Consider the following 12,867-nt stretch of genomic DNA (forward strand, 5'->3'; position numbering starts at 1 on the left):
CAGTTTACGCCTTTTCTCTATGGGCGAGGCGGAGAGATACGGAACTAAAAAAGTATCTATAAACGTTGCCTCTAGGTGTTACAGTGAGAAACTCTATGCCTACCCCCTCCGCGCGCTAGGAGAAAAGTATGGCGGAAATGACGTAGTAGGTTGTCATTTTTTGTTGCTTTTTTATTTTTTTTGTTGTATGGCCACGCCTTTTGGGCCACAATGGCGGCGTTGTTATGATTTCGAGCGCTCACACATATTGCTCTGGTAGGTTTCGTGCCGTGGCAAAGGCGCTGTGTGGGCGGGTTTGCGTTAGTCACCGTGTCTTGTTGCGCTGTGTTACCTGCACCGTGCTCTGCCGGATGTTGCGCGAGCGTGCGCGAAACCACGCGCAGCGCGGTGTGGTTTCGCGAAAGATGTAAACAAGAGAGGAGGGTGGCACAAAAGGCGGAACATCGCGATGAGCAACGCCAACTTCCGGCTTCACTTTTGCTTCACAAAGAATGACGTCAGGGCCTCTCCTTAGTTTCCTTCCTCCGTGCGTACACACAATAACAAGTTCTCATAGTTAAACAAAACATGTTTTCGCGTAATAATGAAGCTAAAACAACTCTTCACGTGCTGTTCTAGTAGAAAATGAATCATTGTGACAGACGGAACGGTACTTGCCAAGCGCGTCTTCAAGGTGGAAAGTGTCTGCGTTCACCCGGTGAACGCAGCGCAAGCGTTAGGTTCACCCAAACGTCACGTCCGGGACGTCACATTAGGTCTTTGTTTTTTTCACGTCCGTGATGTCACATCCGGCCTTTTTGGCGGCATAATATGGCATATGGCAGGTTCGGAGTGCACGAAGCGGTGGATCGCTTATTTTTCGGGCTTTTGCTTCTCGTAAGTATACTTCGTCTTTGCGTTTGATGTGCATCTACTACGCGTAGCTAATCTTTCGACTGCATGATGCCATATATAGGTGTTCTGTGATGATACTTTATAGCCAGGTTCCTCACGAGCTTTTGTGATGCATTGCAGGGACCGCCACACCGGCCAGCCAGTGCTACAGTGTCCTAATGCAGAGAACGTATATTACACGGAACTGCGCTCCTTCAGAGTTATTTAGAGTCTTTGTCAGAAGCACGTAACAGTAACATTACTTGGTTACGGTGCTGCTACATGGCAGAATATTTGAATGGCAGATGTCCCGAGTGCGGCATGTAAGTACGTACGTACGTACGCGCGCTTGTTTAGCCTAAATAAGAGTTTCTATTGTTCCCCAATGGAAATGCACATTCCTGATGCACGGTTCAGATCTGCCGGCTAAGGGCGGTAGTGAATAAAGTCACCAAATTGCGGCCTCGTTGCGGTCTCGCATTGCGGCCTCATTGCACGGTCGGGAAAAATTGCTTTAGAACCAAAATTTCGCTGCGCTGTCAGTAGCCATTCACTGATAAGCTTTCTCCGCAGCGTAATGCTCAGTGCAGGTGTGATGGGGGTTATGTGTGCGGTCGGTATGTGACCGATATTCCTGAACGCAGTGTCATTCAGCGATGTGCACAGCTGTGGCTGATTGTCGAATGTGGGCTGTGACAGGAGTGATGGGGACCATGCTCCTGCCTCGGCCAAGGTTGCAGCGATTTCAGAGCTGCAGGGAGCGCCCAGGCAGAACCTAATCTCGGCCCTATGCTGCAGCTCCAGCTTCTTGAGACGGGCACGTGGTAGTGCCACGAGTGGGAGGACGTACCGCAGGCGTGAGGTGGCTACTACATGGTACAGCCGCAGAGCCCACCTAGTGGTGCAGCTCTGTCCTCGGGCAACAAGCTGGGAGACTGCCTTGTGGACCCGGAGGACCTGGACATGCAGGGTCTTGACAGCAGGCAGCCAGGTCAGCCGGTGATGAACGTGTAGTCCCGGGTACGTCACTGCCGGGCTTCAAGGTCGCCTTCCAGTTGCAGCTGTGCAGCGGGCGGTTGCTCTTGGGTGGAGCAGCATGGCCTCCGTCTTCCTTGCCGAGATGGCAAGGCCAATGCAGCTCAGGTAAGCAGCGGCGGTGTCGAGGGCTCTTTGCAGAGCCGAGCGCGCACTGCTGTGGCTGTGTGGTGGATTTCGCACACATAGGGCGATGTGGTCCGCGTTGATGGAGGTATTCACGTGGTTGTGGGGGTCAGTCTGCAGGACAGCAGGCAGTCGGGCCAGGTTGAACAGGAAAGGGCTCACCACTGATCCTTGCGGGACGCCCTCTACCAAATAGGTCCAGGGCCTGCTGAACGACTGGATAGGGCAGGCCGTCAAAGGCCCCCTTCATGCCGATAAGCACCAGGAGCACGGCCTCACCGCAGGCCTTGGCCTCTTCCAGCGTGGAGACCACGTCCACGATGGAGTCCGCACTGCATCAGCTCCGCCGGAAGCCTATCTGCTCATCGGCCAGAAAGCAATGGCCTCCATCAGCTTGCAAGCAGCAGAGGTGAGTGAGACTGGCCGATAGGAGCTCACGTTTTTCAGCCGGCCTTCAGGATGGGGGCCACGTAGGCTGTGCGCCATGACTCCGGCACCTGCCCTGACTGCCAGATGTTTAAGCAGTCAAGCAGGTGCAGCTGCTCGCTGGCGGCCAGGTTGCGAAGCATTTGGGTCCCTGGTGCACTGGGCTCCTGGTGCACTGCGATGCTTGGAGCTCGTGCAGCGTCAGCGGGTCCTGGTAGATAGCCATAACCTGGCTCGATGGCCACCCTGGGTGGTGAGAGAGAAGGGAAGACGGAAAGGCAGGGAGGTTAACCAGGCTGAGTCTAGTTTGCTACCCTACACGTGGGGAGGGGAATGGGGAGTGAAAGAGGAAGAGAGAGAACTTAAGTGTAGGATGTCTATAGTCGGGCACTCAAGTCTGTTGCCCTCAGGTAGTGAAAAAGCGCTCGGACTGCTTTCTGGGCCAGTGAACTGTGAGGCCAGGCTCCCAAGACTGGATGACAGGCCATTTACAGAAGCGAAGACCCTGTGTGGTGGTTGTGCAGGCAGCTAGGCAGGCTGACGGAAGGCTGCCCTACCTTCAGGATGGCTGCAGTGCGTGGTTCAGCCAGCGCAAACTGGTTGGCGAGGAGCTCCGCAAGGGCCTCTTCGCTGATGCTCAGCGTGATGGCCACGGCGAGGACAGGTTGTAGGCTTCCTCTCCTGCTGGTGAGGGATTTGAGCAGTCTCCAAGCCAGGGGTCCCCTGGACCTGCCCTCGATGGCAGAGGCTCCTCCTGCGCCGGGCTTGGCGTCTGCAGCGGGCATCTGCACGTCTGTACTCGGTCCAATGCTCTGCCTTGCCCGTCCGGATTGCTCCACGCTCCATACGGCGCCTGGAGGCACGAATGTTGAGCAGGTGGAGGTCCGGAGCGGGGGTATCTGGTTGGGTAGAGCACTGAACGGTGGCAGCCTGAGCACAATCCACGATGGAGCTCAGGAAGTCACGGCCATCTTCCAACTTGCTGCAGTGCTTCCGGAACAGGGACCAGTCTGTGACGTAAGTTCTTGACCTAGGCCTTCTCCCAGACCTGGGGCTGATCACAATAGGGAAGTGGTCAGACCCCCATTTGTCCGAACTTGTGGCCCAGGAGTAGGAGCACTGCTCAGTGTTGAGGGAGAGGTCAATGGCTGTGCGAGCTCTGCGGTAGACGTAGGTGGGCTCCCTGGTGTTCCAAGGTCAGCAGGCCAGCTCAGCTGATGGCATCTGTGAGGCCTTTGCCTCAGCGGGTGCAGCTGCGGCTTCCCCAATCCGTGTGGTGTGCGTTGAAGTCACTGCACAGGACTGCATGCCCACCAAGGCGAACAGCCAGCTGGATGAGGCTGGAGGGATCCCACGGCTTTCCTGGACGGATGCAGATGCTCGCCACAGCCGTGTCCTGGCTGCCAAGGCGTACCACAACGGCGCATGACTCCAAGGGGCCACCGGCGATGTCAGCAACAGGTAGAACAGCACGCGCCAGGGTGCTGCGGACATAGATTGCCGTGCGTGGCTTTCCTGGCTTATGGACTCCATCTAGGCAGGGTGCCGCAGTGCAACTGCATGTGGCACAGGTGGTGGCACCCGTGTAGTCGGGAAGCCGTAGGTTCTCGGCCACGGCATATGTCTCCAGCAGTGCGAGTACCGTATAGTGCGGAATATAGGTTGAGGTTTTTTCCCAAAAATATTACTAAAAGTTCACCCCTTGACTTACATACCGGCCCTTGGCACAGCATGAATAGTCTGGCAGCATGTAGGAGCGCAGACCTTTCGGCATCCACATTATCGCCCCCTTGGTGACCGACGCGGCCCAACTCGCAGGCGCTGCGCGGTTCTTTATTCTGACGAAGTTCTTTATTCTATGGCGCAGTGCACCCGGAGCTCAAAGACAGGGTGGCGGATTTTGTCCGCGAGCATCGTGCCAGATCTTTGCCAGTCACAGCAGAACTCATCTGCATCAAAGCTATTGAGATCGCCCGAGAATCCGGACTGCCCAAGGAACAATTCAAGGGCTCCATTTATTGGGTTCGTCGCTTCATGCAACGCAAGGGATTCGCACTTCGACAGCGCAAATCAATCTGGCAGAAGCAGCCAGAGGCATACGAGGACAAGTTGGTCGAATTCCAGCGCTATGTTATCTGTCTCCGGCAGCAGCATGGCTACATGTTGGTACAGATCGGCAACGCTGATGAAATGCCGGTGTGGTTCGACATGCCGTCGCTCACCACAGTGTGCGAACGCGGCACAAAAGAAGTCGAGCTTCTTTCTACGGGGAACGAGCATTCACGGTGATGCTCGCGTGTACTGCAGATGGCAGAAAGCTGCCCCCATACATAATATTCAAGAGGAAGACGCTGCCGAAAGAGGCTTTCCCACGGGATGTCGTTCGCGTGAATGAAAAGGGCTATATGGACGAGGCCCTCATGCTCAATTGGATTAAGACCGTCTGGAATCGGCAACCAGGGGCACTCTTGCGGTTTCCGAGCATGCTCGTCTTGGATGCCTTTCGCGGGCACTTGACCGCAGGATTGAAGCTGGCACTCCGCGACGGGAGGACGGAACTCGCCGTCATTCCGGGAGGCATGACGTCAACACTTCAGCCACTGGACGTCGTGCTCAACAAGCCTGTTAAAGACCGTGTCCGTGAACAATATAATCAGTGGATGGCCGGCGACAACCTGATGACCCCAACCGGCCAGCTGCGCAGGCCGCCTCTCGTCACTGTGGCCACATGGGTGTCGCAGGTTGTGCTCGCTGCCCGACGATATGGTGGTGTGGGCATTCAAGAAGTGTTGCATAAGCAAGAAGTGTTGCAAAATTTTTTGCATAAGCCAGGAACGCACACAGGAGTCCAAAGAACTTTGTCACCAGGAGAAAAAGTTACAGCACAGTGGGTCGAGTCGTAACGAAACTTGCGAGCGTCCTGGGAGACGTCTGTGTTAAGCGGGGCGAGGCGTCTGCACTCTGCGAGGCAAGACACAAACTGTTCCAAGAAAGGAACTGATGGGGGTACAGGAGTCGAAAGGAATGATACATCAAGAATGAAACTTGGTGAACAGCCATAGATGAAGAAAAAACGTTAAATCCAGTGGTACGTTGCGTAGCCATGTTATAGGCGAATGTCATGAACGACAGGATTGCATCCCCGTTCGTGTGGCCAGGGTAGATGTACACTCGCATGCAATATGACTTGCAACACTCTTGTTCGTTGTTGAAGGGGCTCCACGGCTGCGCAGCAGCTCTGACATTCGAAATAGCAGTTTAATAGACACCACTAATTGAAGCTGTGTTTCGGTCTGGAACTTACCATGTGTCTGCACAGCCGCACAGCCTTGGAACCCCTTCGACCACAGGTACCGGTGTTGCAATTCATATTGCACGTGACTGTACATCGCAATCATCAAGCTGTTGGTCTGCGGATGGTAACTGGAAGTCGTCTTGCGAATTGTGTTAGAGGTGCACAGAACTTCGGTAAGGATAGAAGAGAGGAAGACTGCTGCAGTCACTGAGGAGAACGCGCAGAGCGCTGCGGTGTAAGATAATGTTGTGTAGAAAGAAATCGGCGACTTCAGCAGCAGTCCAGGATGGTAGAGATGCTGTCTCCGCATAGCGTGTTGGATGGTCTATGGCCGTTGCAATCCAACGATTTCCATGTGAGGTCATGGGAAGAGGACCGTACAAGTCTATTCCAACTACTTCAAAAGGCGAAGCGGGACAAGGCAGAGGTTGTAAAGAGCCAGAAGGAGCTGTTGGGTTTGCTTTGACAATGAACGCAGGGTGCAACATACTTTGCAACGGCTGAAGATGGGCCAGGCCAGGAGCAGCAACTTCATATTCTGTTGCAAGTCTTGTGGTAGCCTAGAGGACCAGTCGTCGCATGATCGTGAAAGGCTTCAAGCACCTCACATTGCAGAGAACATGGTATGACCGGGACCCATTTGTTGCCATCGATGTGATAAATGTTGCGATGTAAAACCCCATTGTGCAGCTTGAATTGATTAAGTTGTCGACGAAGTCAGGCGTTTGGAGGTGACGAAGAATCTTCCATGCGTTGGAGAATAGTTCAGCAGTGTGGGTCGATGCGTTAGTGGGACACAAGGACAGATGGGCTGTTGTGTCTTAGCCATTCGAGGGCTACAATGGGTAAAGCCGATGAAGAGGACTCAGGACGTACACAATCACGGAGAGGTTATGGTGAATCGTCATGATTCGGCAGAGGGTAGCAAGAGAGAGCATTGGTGTCTTGATGCTTCTTTGCAGCCCTGTAGGTGACATTGAAATCGTACTCCTGTAGGTGAAGCACACAGCAACCCAGGTGACCTGATAAATTATTTAGCGATGAAAGCCAGCACAGTGTGTTATGGTCGGTAACGACTGTGAAATGGCGGCCATGAAGACATGGGTGAAATTTTTGCACAGCCCAACAGCAAAGCACTCCTGCTTGGTTATGGTGTAGTAATTTTCTGCACTGGTTAGTGCACGACTAGCCTAAGCAATTACTCGTTCGCGGAATGTGTTGTCGCATTGTAGTAGAATGGCACCGAGACTGACTGCTAGCGTCGGTGTGAAAGATGGTGGGCGCGGTTGGATCAAAGTGGCGCAGTACTGGGTCTGACGTCAGGGCATGTTGCAAAAGCAGGAAAGCATGTTCACATTCGTCGGACGAAACAAAGGGTGCATTACTGGGGAGGAGTTGATGGAGCGGGGACGTAAGTGTAGCGAAGTTGCATATGAAGTGCCGGAAGAAGCAAGTCCAAGAAAACTGTGCATGTCTTTTTGACGCAGTGGACACAAAATTCGAGGATGGCAGTAAGCTTCTCGGGGTCCGGACGAATACCTTCTTTGCAGACTATGTGCCCCAGAACTTTGATGGCCTTGCTGGCCAAACTGCATTTGTGTGTGTGTGTGTGTGTGTGTGTGTGTGTGTGTGTGTGTGTGTGTGCGCGCGCGCGTGCGCGTGCGTGTGTGCGTGTGTTGAGCTGCAAACCAGCATTTGCAAGACAGGCAAGGACTTCATCAAGATGTTGCAAATGTTGTGAGAACATGGTTGAAAACACAATGTCGTCGAGATAGCACAGACAGGTTTTCCATTTCAAGCCACACAAGACTTATCGATCATGCGTTCGAATGTGGCAGGCACATTGCAGAGTCCAAAAGGCATCGCACTGAACTCGTAGAGCCCATCAGGGGTAGCAAATGTTGTTTTTGCTTTGTCGGATTTGGACATCGGTATTTGCCAGTAGCCTGGTCTAAAGTCAAGGCTAGAAAAATACTCAGCACCGTGGAGTGAATCTAGTGCATCATCCATCCGTGACACGGGGTGAACATCTTTGCGCACGATTTTGTTCAGCGCACGGTAACAGACGCAAGAACACACTGAGCTGTCTTCGTGACAATTGCAACGACATGAGTGTCAACAGCTCAAGTGACAGTTGATCCACGAGGCAACAGTTGGGGTTCGATTTGGTTTATTGCAGTAAGCAATGCAGACCCCTCAGAGAAGCGAATAAGGCCAGGGGTAATCAGAATTGCTCGAGATAGGGTATGGTCATAGGGTAGAATGAATACGCCGCCATCCACAATGTTACAGGAGTTGACACCTATAATCTTTTCTCTAGTTGGCCAAAGAACGTAATCGGAAGAGGTGACAAGACGAATGCATTCTTTGTGGTTAGGAAGAGAATTGCCAGTGGCATCATCCAGTTGTGTGAGGCGCTGACGACAAGAGATAGAAGCAAACGCCAAAGATAAGAAGTCCCACCCCAAGATGAGTTCATGGGTCACTCACGAAATACCGCAAAAACAATGTGGTGAAGAATTTAGTCTATGGACACACGAACAGGACACGGTGCAATTGGACGAATAATAACCTTGGCCGCTGCACAAAGAGAAAGGCCGGAGTAAGGCAATTCTTGTGTTTTATAGAGTCCCAAACAGTCACATGGCAATAATTGCCAAGCGTCTTGTAACATGGAGCCACCTCAGAATTGCGCCAAACAAAGATGATGGATGCAGCCAGTCTTGCCAGATAACTACATTTTGACTATTCTGTATTGTTTGCATTTTTTGTGTAAAAGGAATTGTCGCAGAGAGTTTTATCTTCAGTGGCCTTCAGTTGACGTCATCTGCTACAACTAGCACATAAGTTAACTCCATAGCACCACTAGGATGGAGACATTGTGTCGTGGGGTGCTTCCTTAAAAGTGGACAAGAAGATCCTAAAGGAAAAGTGTGAGATGGTCACAGTAATAACCAAGGCATTTGGCATGGGAATGACCCAGCTATGAAAGTATTATCAGATGTGGACAAGCATATAATACTAAATGGTGCCTTGCACGAGTCCCAAGTGTCAAATGTAATGAGTATTGTGCATTGAAAGGGCCAAAAATGTTTTGTACATGCAAGGGAACACTATGGGCATTTTATAACAGTTGCTTAGATGTACTACATTAACAGGAACCAAACGAACTCCCTTAGACATAAGCATGCAGCAAATTGAAGGACTAGATGAAGCTTCAAAGAAGTAACTGCATTTCATGTAGGATAGGTGTGAATGACCTTTGTGCACGAGATCAGTGACAAAAACACTAAATGAATGCAGTACAGTGTCTGTATCATATCTTGTGCAGACCAAACTAGCCTGGAGTTTCAGCGTTCCTTGTCAGTTCATTTAAATAGGCACTACATTGTTCAAAGTGCAATATTGTTCTACAAAACATAATATGCAAGATGTAGCATGCTAACCCTCGTGGCTCAACAACTACTGAACCGAAACCTGAATGAGCAGTGAAGCTTCCTTGTAATTTTCATCGTAACCATACTTTCGCTCTTGAAAGTGAACCTCTTTAGTGAATTTGCTTGTGTATTAATTTTTCTTTAGGCAAGTATTTTTTATACATGTTAATGTCTCAATCCTGCTTTTTATTTCCGGGGCTAAAACAAAATGCCTCCTATTTCACTTTGATCTTTTGACCTAGGAAGCCATCATCTGGTGCTGTGTACAGCAAGCACATGCTTCGGGCAAGGAGGGAGCCAGCACCATATCTACATCAGCAAGAACCTCGGTGCTCAAAATAAACATTTTCTGTGCAAATACCTGTCTTTTTATACTTCCAGCATGAATTAATAAGTTTCTTTTGCCTTCACATGCAGGAAGGTTTATAGGAATAAATAGTGACTGTTGAATGCCCAGGAAAAGCCTTGAAGCCATTATACTTGTACAGTGATAAAGTACATGTGTACTTGAACTTAATAGTACAGAAACGAAAAGCAAAGTAATAGGCAAAATGCTCGGGGCAGCAGTCGTATAAATGGTAGATGAACACAGCTAATTGTGCTGTCCAGTTTCATTCAGTTTGACCAAATGTTGCAAGATTTGCCTTCAATATGAATCATTCAGTTTAGCCAGCTAAAGTCGAACTCGTACAAACTTTGGAATGTCTGCTGGGAATTTTAGCATAAATGGTATGTGTGCATCCTTCAGCAGCACCACAAGCCCAGTAAGGTTTTTGCGTTACTGTCCCCCCTCCCTTGGGGTTATTGCAGTGTCTACTTCAAGTGCTTGAGGGTATAATGGAAAATGACTCCATTCTCCAATGAGAAGGCTATATAAATATGCAGGACAAGAGCTTGTAGGCCTGGTTATAAGCATGAATTAGATATGTATAGACCAAAGGCAATATGAATACAATATGTTAAATTGCATCCATATGTGGGAACTGCCCACATCAAAGGAAAGAAAGTGCAATACTTGCAACCTACCAACATGAACATCAGTCTAGGGAAGGATTCTGTAAGGATCCACTAAGTGGACTGTTTCAGCACACACTGATTAGGTAGAGCTATAAGCTGGTAGAGCAAGTGGCAATCATCACCATGGGCTCTCGTGCTCTATTCATTCAGCGTGTACTGGAATGGACAGTCCACTTAGTCAACACTTACAGACTAGCCCCCTAGGGCTGTGGAAGCACGCAGTATATTAAGCTTAAGTCTGGAGTGCTACCTTCTGCTTATGTGGCAAGTCCTCCTGTTTACCTGTTCCTTTCAACTGAGAGCTGAGCACTGCCTAGGTTAAGTCAGAAAAAGCAACCAGCGTCCATAGAATTCAAACTATTACTATTTGCCCTATATAAGGGGACAGTGAAGCCTAAAATGACACTTGACTTGGGCCATATTTTTCGCGATATGCCCGAGAATATTGGGATTTCCCATCAATATAACCCTTCCTACATCACATAGTGAACAACCTGAAAACTTAACACTGTTGCGCAGAGCGATGAAGGGTCAGGATTTGAGCGAGAAAACAACACATGACACCTGAGCGCAAACTATGAACTGGTTTATTTTTCTGCAAGTGAAGCGTACATAAAGCCTACACGCATGCACAGGAGTCCTCTTCCCGGTCTACCTACACCCTCTATTGTCAGTGATTATGCTAATCTCTTTATTGCTGAGTGAAATAGACGGCGGGCTGACACATGAGCCCTGTGGGTCCACCTTGAGGTTGTATGCTTCCACGACTTGTCTTTTCCTTTGGTTCCTACTTTTCAGCAGAATCATTGCCTTGTGATAATCACCAGTTGATAGTTTGTGCTCAGGTGTCTATTGTTTTCTCGCTCAAGTCCTGTCCCTTCGTCACTCCGCACAACAGTGTTAAGTATGTTGAACCAACTAGCACACTGCACAATTTTCCTGATCTTGAAAACAATTGTAAACTAAAGTCCGTGAGAAACAAAGTGTTCTGTCATGACATACAGATTTATGCATGATCACTTGGCTATATAAAAATACAATTTTAGCCAATGTTAACAAAGAGCTTCACTTCTGGAGTTCACTTAAATAATGTCTGTGATGCATTGTGACAGTACGAGGTCCTGGAGATCGTACTGTGGAGATATGTCAACATTGAGCCTATTCCTGTTTAATGTATGGATAGATGCCTTCACGAAGAGTTGGAGAAACTGCACAATACAATGTTTTATATCACATGTAATAATTATGGTGTGATAAAGTGTACACGCTGAGCTTAATGTTTTAGAAAAGCTCAAGAAAAGGCTCCAGAATAGGTATGATGGATAGGCAACCTTTTATTTGGCTCTCTTCATAGTGAAATCTAGACGCATCACCTCAGCCACACTTAGTAAAATCTGTGGGCTCGTAATGCCCATGCCTTTACTGCACAAGTTGCCTTGGTGCTCCCAGTCTTGACAGGTAACACTTAAGCACACTCTCATGCACGTGTTTGTTCCAAAGCTACAGCTGCTAACTAAAGTAACTCCCACATGCGATTCTGTAACTCTAGACCTAACTGCAAAAACGCATGCAGTACTACGAGTTTGGCATGGAGTCCACATGACATGTGCACAACTTCAAATTTCGTATAGGCAACAGATAACTGGTAACCTGTTAGAGTAACAAAATGGATGCCAAGGAAAATTCACCCAAAGCCTTAGGCAGGAAAATGAGGTGTTGTGATGAGATAAATAGCAATCACATTTGATCGACTGACTAAAAGCTGGCAGGGGTATTGCATTTGACATGATTGAAATGAGCTGCAGCATGGCATGGTAACTGTGGCAGCCTTTACAATGCCGTGCACTCTGAATTACACTTATGTGCATCCATATGCTGCAGCGACCAACTGTTTTTATTCAAGAAAGCCAGGTTTGTGGTTCAGCACACATCATACGCTGGCAAACTCACTGATGAGTCAACTCCCTGAGATCATCCCATGAGTCTGAGTGAGCCCAGCTGAGCAGTATTTTGGCGAGTTTGAGCCCGAGTGAGCTCGGCTGAGTAGTATATTCTTATGAGTTCAAGTGAGCAGCTAATTATAATTTTGGCGAGTCTAAATAGTGAGTTCCGATTATTTTGCCAACATATATATGGTCCGTGTACTTTCGAAATTCAGGTACGACACTTGCGCATAGGTTGGAAATTAAGCTTCTCGCCAAGTGACTACTGCATAAATGATCATAGAGCTAGCGAAGAACGATACGCCTTAATGATGCAGCGTGCCGCGCGGGATCCATGTGTGCAGCGTGCCAGTGGATGGGTGCGTGTTTGGGAAATTAGGGGGTTTCGACCCATCCACAGATAATTTACATAATACCTTTCTCCATAGTGTATTATTGCGATAGCAATTTTTGGACACCCTAAGCGAATTTTCGCCATCGCCCTGATGTTTGGTTTAAAGTCCAAATGTGACAAAAATTATAGTGCTCCGTTGCATCCCTTATGCTGGGGTTAATTGCGAATGAAAGGGTGCGATTGTGAGCCGAGAAGGATGGCAGCTTTATGCGCGCTGTCCACGTCCCGTGATCAAGTGCGCGCTAGGGTCAGAGAGCGCGCGACGTCTCTTGCCCGGCCGTGCCCGTGCATGTGGCTGTCCGCGCGCAGCAGAGTGCATAT

At 49.4% G+C, this 12,867-nt stretch overlaps 1 long non-coding RNA gene across 4 annotated transcripts; it reads left to right on the top strand.

The window, feature by feature from the left end:
* Positions 1-742: 742 nt before the first annotated feature.
* Positions 743-9,566, top strand: LOC139054400 (uncharacterized). 4 transcript variants are annotated; one of them, XR_011511183.1, is made up of 4 exons: positions 743-1,196; positions 1,573-2,016; positions 2,155-2,443; positions 9,435-9,566. It is a non-coding gene; the product is annotated as an uncharacterized lncRNA (long non-coding RNA). The 4 variants fall into 4 exon arrangements; XR_011511181.1 differs by having other exon boundaries at positions 745-1,196; positions 2,148-2,443; XR_011511182.1 differs by having other exon boundaries at positions 1,672-2,443.
* The last annotated feature ends 3,301 nt before the right edge of the window (positions 9,567-12,867 follow it).

This window comes from Dermacentor albipictus, chromosome 1 (genome assembly GCF_038994185.2).
Source record: "Dermacentor albipictus isolate Rhodes 1998 colony chromosome 1, USDA_Dalb.pri_finalv2, whole genome shotgun sequence".
Lineage (NCBI taxonomy): Eukaryota > Metazoa > Arthropoda > Arachnida > Ixodida > Ixodidae > Dermacentor > Dermacentor albipictus.